Here is a 6,155-nt window from a genome sequence, read left to right on the forward strand (position 1 = left end):
GCACTGTTACACACCTCTTATAGTGTATAGTACAAGTTGATAGATTGTGTGAGTCTTTAAATAAGTGTATGTATCAGTGTGTATGTGTACTTTCGAGGGTGTAAACTGTGTGTATGTTGTGTTACACATGTCTACGTGTCTAGCCTGGATCTCCTGTGGTGGTCACAGTGACACGGTGGCAGCGTCTTGTCCCCTCCTCTCCGCTCCCCCTCTTCTCCCCCTCCTTTCTCTGCAGCTCCATGTTACTGCCTGGCTGTCTGAAGTACACTGCTGGTGAATCATGGGCTCTCTGCCTGTTACGGCAGCGGACTGACTCACATGGCGAGGAGGCTGTCTGATTAGCGTGCGTCACAACGCTACAGACATCCTTATATGATTGACTGGTGATCCTTTAGTCCAGGGAGCGAGTTACCTCAGCCTTAACCTAAGGATACAAAGTCCAGTAGACCCACTGTGCAGATGTGTGATATTAGCCACAGGTTCATACACAATGTGTCTATCATTTAAATGTCTTCTATAGATATGCCAGTGGAAGTTAGTGGTTTTGAAGAACCACTCTACTATCTCACCTCTAGTAGGGTACCTGGATGTCAGGGCTACCTGACCACCGGCCTATAGCCTCCTGGCCTCCCTACCATACCCTCCTGCCCTCCCTACCATGCCCTCCCTACCATACCCTCCTGCCCTCCCTACCATGCCCTCCCTACCATACCCTCCTGCTCTCCCTACCATGCCCTCCCTACCATACCCTCCTGCCCTCCCTACCATGCCCTCCCTACCATACCCTCCTGCCCTCCCTACCATACCCTCCTGCCCTCCCTACCATGCCCTCCCTACCATACCCTCCTGCCCTCCCTACCATGCCCTCCCTACCATACCCTCCTGCCCTCCCTACCATGCCCTCCCTACCATACCCTCCTGCCCTCCCTACCATGCCCTCCTGCCCTCCCTACCATACTCTCCTGCCCTCCCTACCATACCCTCCTGCCCTCCCTACCATACCCTCCTGCCCTCCCTACCATGCCCTCCCTACCATACCCTCCTGCCCTCCCTACCATGCCCTCCTGCCCTCCCTACCATACCCTCCTGCCCTCCCTACCATGCCCTCCCTACCATACCCTCCTGCCCTCCCTACCATACCCTCCTGCCCTCCCTACCATGCCCTCCCTACCATACCCTCCTGCCCTCCCTACCATGCCCTCCCTACCATACCCTCCTGCCCTCCCTACCATGCCCTCCCTACCATGCCCTCCCTACCATACCCTCCTGCCCTCCCTATCATGCCCTCCTGCCCTCCCTACCATGCCCTCCCTACCATACCCTCCTGCCCTCCCTACCATGCCCCCCCTGCCCTCCCTACCATACCCTCCTGCCCTCCCTACCATGCCCTCCTGCCCTCCCTACCATACCCTCCTGCCCTCCCTACCATACCCTCCTGCCCTCCCTACCATACCCTCCTGCCCTCCCTACCATGCCCTCCCTACCATACCCTCCTGCCCTCCCTACCATGCCCTCCCTACCACCCTCCTGCCCTCCCTACCATGCCCTCCCTACCATACCCTCCTGCCCTCCCTACCATGCCCTCCCTACCATACCCTCCTGCCCTCCCTACCATGCCCTCCCTACCATACCCTCTTGCCCTCCCTACCATGCCCTCCTGCCCTCCCTACCATGCCCTCCTGCCCTCCCTACCATGCCCTCCCCTACCATACCCTCCTGCCCTCCCTACCATGCCCCCTCCCTACCATACCCTCCTGCCCTCCCTACCATGCCCTCCCTACCATACCCTCCTGCCCTCCCTACCATACCCTCCTGCCCTCCCTACCATGCCCTCCCTACCATACCCTCCTGCCCTCCCTACCATGCCCTCCCTACCATACCCTCCTGCCCTCCCTATCATGCCCTCCTGCCCTCCCTACCATGCCCTCCTGCCCTCCCTACCATACCGCCCTCCCTACCATACCCTCCTGCCCTCCCTACCATGCCCTCCTGCCCTCCCTACCATGCCCTCCTGCCCTCCCCTACCATACCCTCCTGCCCTCCCTACCATACCCTCCTGCCCTCCCTACCATGCCCTCCCTCCCTACCATACCCTCCTGCCCTCCCTACCATGCCCTCCTGCCCTCCCTACCATGCCCTCCCTACCATACCCTCCTGCCCTCCCTACCATGCCCTCCTGCCCTCCCTACCATGCCCTCCCTACCATACCCTCCGGCCCTCCCTACCATGCCCTCCCGACCATACCCTCCTGCCCTCCCTACCATGCCCTCCTGCCCTCCCTACCATGCCCTTCCTACCATACCCTCCTGCCCTCCCTACCATGCCCTCCCTACCATACCCTCCTGCCCTCCCTACCATGCCCTCCCTACCATACCCTCCTGCCCTCCCTACCATACTCTCCTGCCCTCCCTACCATACTCTCCTGCCCTCCCTACCATACCCTCCTGTCCTCCCTACCATACCCTCCTGTCCTGTGGAAGGAGGATTAGGATGCATGATGAATCCAGAAGTACACCAGGGTGAATGCTGACGGTCTTTAGAGTAAGATCCAGTCTCGAACTGATACAAGACGGATGTGTTGACTGATAATTGCTGTACAGAAGTGAATGGCTAAAGCATTCAATCAATCAATAAAATGAATATTATAAATCCCTTTTTACACCAGAAGTTGTCACCAAGTGCTTTATAGATACCCATCCTGAAACCCCAAAGAGCAAGCAATGCAGAGGCAGAAGCACAGTGGCTAGGCAAAACTCCTTATAAAGCAGGACCCTAGGAAGAAACCTGGCATCTACATGTATTTGTAAATGTTCTTGCTTTCCCCTTTCTGTTCTCTTTTTCATCAGCCTACCAAGGATAAGTTAGTATTCTCCTACTAGGGAAGTATTGCAGGATTTTTGAAAACGTTTTGAAAAAGTTGAGCAAAGAGTAGTATTTTGGCTGACATTCTTTCAGAATTCCATGGTGACTCAAATGTGTCTCTTGAATTAATGTCTTATTTGTAATTTTTCACCAGTCCTTCATATGTTACTTGACTTGGAGTCACTCACAGCTGCTGTCCCTCAAGTGGTAACACGAGGAATTGAGGTATTGACATGAAGGCTGTAGACTAGAGGTGACCTACGGTTTTACATTTAGTCATTTATCCAGAGCAACTAGGGTTTAGTGCCTTGCTCAAGGGCACATTGACAGATATCACCTAGTCAGATCGAGGATTCAAACCAGCGATCTCTGTTACTGGCCCAACACTCACCCTCGTAGAGGGTTAACCTTTGATGATTCCTGTATCCATCTTATCCCGCTAGGAATTGGTGTGTCGGTAGATTTGCGACATGACAGATGAGCTGCCAAGTGGCACTCTTCCATGCGTTGGATTTCCGGGTCACGTTCTATCGGAGGGATACAATCAGGTCAAGTCTATGGTCAGCTCTATACAAGACCAGTTTTATCTGCAACGTTCAGAAGGTCACGCCATCCTGAACCCCCCCCGTTGGATCAGAGACTAAGGACAGGAAATGCTTTGTTAATTAACTCTCCATATCACAGGAAGGTATGCAACAAAGTGTTCAAATCAGGTCAAGCTTAGCCCTTTATCATTTCATCATGAAACAAATGTAAAATGCCATCATTAAAAAGCCTATACTAATGAAAGACTGAAATAAATCTAGACTGTCTATGTCCAGGGATCATGAATCACCAGACAGACTTGTCTACACCTGTTAATGAAACTGAAGCTAAGATCTCTAACCCTCCCCGTGTCTGTCTGTCTGAACTTGTCTTAGGCCCTCTGCCTGCCTTGAACCTTGACAGAGAGAGAAGCTATATTTAGCTCACAGTCGAGTTCTTCTTTGACAGCCTGCCTTGATATGTTACAAGGCAGGGCGAATTCAACTCTCAGACGAAAAAAAGAACAAAAGTATAGGGGAGAAAAGAGAGCCAGGATAAGAGGAAGATGATGGATGGATAGATAGGTAATGATGGAGGAGAGAGATGGTATTGCCAAGCAGTGGAGGCTCCTCGGGGGAGGACCATCCACCTCAGTGAATTTCAGACAAATAAAAATTGTGAAACGTTTAAAAAAGTTATCCTTTTTAGACAAAACTACTAAATATATTCTATTCACGTCACCAAATAATTGATTAAAACACACTGTTTTGCAATGAAGGTCTAACAGTAGCCTCAACAGCACTATGTTGGGAAGAACCATGGTGTAGTTGTCTTCTGAGCACATTGACGTCAAAATAAAACCTAGGAGGCTTGTGGTTCTCAGCCCCTTCCATAGACTTACACAGTAATTATGACAGGTTGGAGGACGTCCTCCAGAAGTTATCAGAGCTCTTGCAGCATGAACTGACATGTTGTCCCACCAATCAAAGGATCAGAGAATGACTCTAGTACTGCAAGCATAAGCTCCAGCTGGCTAGCACAAAAATGTGTTGGACTAATGATTACACCCTAGATCAGCTAGATGCAGGCAAGAGTGTGCAAGGCGGTATGGAATGTGTCACTGTCTGTCACCTTGATTACTCAAAATTCTCTCTACCTGTGCAGCTACTTTGTACATTTACATTCATAGGCTAGGTTGTAGCAACCTCATGATGGGTATAGGGAAAATATCCATGTTACATTGCGCTGGGTGACTGAAATATGAGTGACAGTCATCCAATATGCTATAATAGAAATAAGACCAAGCTCATAAATTAGGGAGAATGTTTTTTTAAACGGCACCGACCGACATTGTTGCCAAGGTGTAGTAATCTACAAGCCTCTATCTGTGTAATGTTTGTTGTTTTATCTGTACTGGGCTTAACAATTTCAACTTCTTCCACTAACAAAAATACTTTTGGACAGCTTATCTTGAAAAATGATTCTTTGTACTGTTTCTTTTCTTCATTACGTCTTTGGCTCCTCTTGGTTCACACCTCTTCCTCCTCCACCTCTTCTGGCCTGCTGGGAAATTTCCCATGAGTCTGTGTGGTTGACGTAGGGTCTTGTTTGTTTGTACCTTGCCAGACACGCAACGTGGAGCCTGCCTGCCACTGTCTTCTGGCCAAATGAGCACAGGGCCTCATCAGAAAACGAACAATTAATTTGTGTCTGACTCAGTCATTCTCCGAGTGTTTCTCATTAAGATAGCAGATATCTTGATGGCTGCATTTACACAGGCAGCCCAATTCTGTTCTTTTTCCCCCCCTAATTGGTCTTTTGACCAATCAGATCAGGTCTGAAAAAGAGCTGATGTGAAAAGATCTGATGTGATTGGTCAATAGACCAATTAGTGTAAAAATATCAGAATTGTGTGAACGCATCCATATAGCTTTGTTGCATTAGCCACAGGGTACTTTGTTTTTGGCTGGTTATAGTCAAAGACCAATCGTTGTATGATTGTGCTGTGAAAACACAGTTTCATCTTTGCAGCCTAAACAATATAAGAGGTTAGTGTTTGAGCATGTCCTCGGCATGGTCCTTTCTGATGAAGTCTTGTTTTGAAGGTGTGAGCTTTTATCATTCCTACCTCATTAAGCTAAATCGATCTCCTGTTGATGTCAATTAGGGGTTTGTTGCTAGAAAAAAGTAGCACGTAATTAGTTTTAAAGTTTGACTAAATCTCAGTCTCTACAAGTTCCTGTATACCATGCATCCAAACAACTACCACAGCTACTTCTAACATGAAGTCTTGTAGCTTACGTTGCACTGGAGTCTAGGTCCAAAAGGCTCCTGAACAGCTTCTACCCCCAAGCCATAAGATTGCTGAACAATTAATCAAATGGCTACCCGGACTATTTGCATTGACCCCCCCCTCCTGTTTTTTTATTTATTTATTTTTTACACTGCTGCTAACCTGTAACCCCGCACATTGAATCTGTACCGGTACCCCCTGTATATAGCCTTGTTATTTTGTGTAACTTTCTTTTTACTTTAGTTTATTTAGTAAATATTTTCTTAACACTTTTTCTTAAAACTGCATTGTTGGTTAAGGGGTTGTAAGTAAGCATTTCACGTTAAGGTTTACACCTGTTTTGACGCATGTGACAAATATATTTTTTGATTTCATTTTATTTGAATCGCACACCCTTATCTTTATAGCAATACCTCACATGAATCCATACACAGTTACGGGTGACATTCACATAAACACATTCACCCATACCATG

Source organism: Salmo salar, chromosome ssa21 (assembly GCF_905237065.1).
Source record: "Salmo salar chromosome ssa21, Ssal_v3.1, whole genome shotgun sequence".
Classification (NCBI taxonomy): domain Eukaryota; kingdom Metazoa; phylum Chordata; class Actinopteri; order Salmoniformes; family Salmonidae; genus Salmo; species Salmo salar.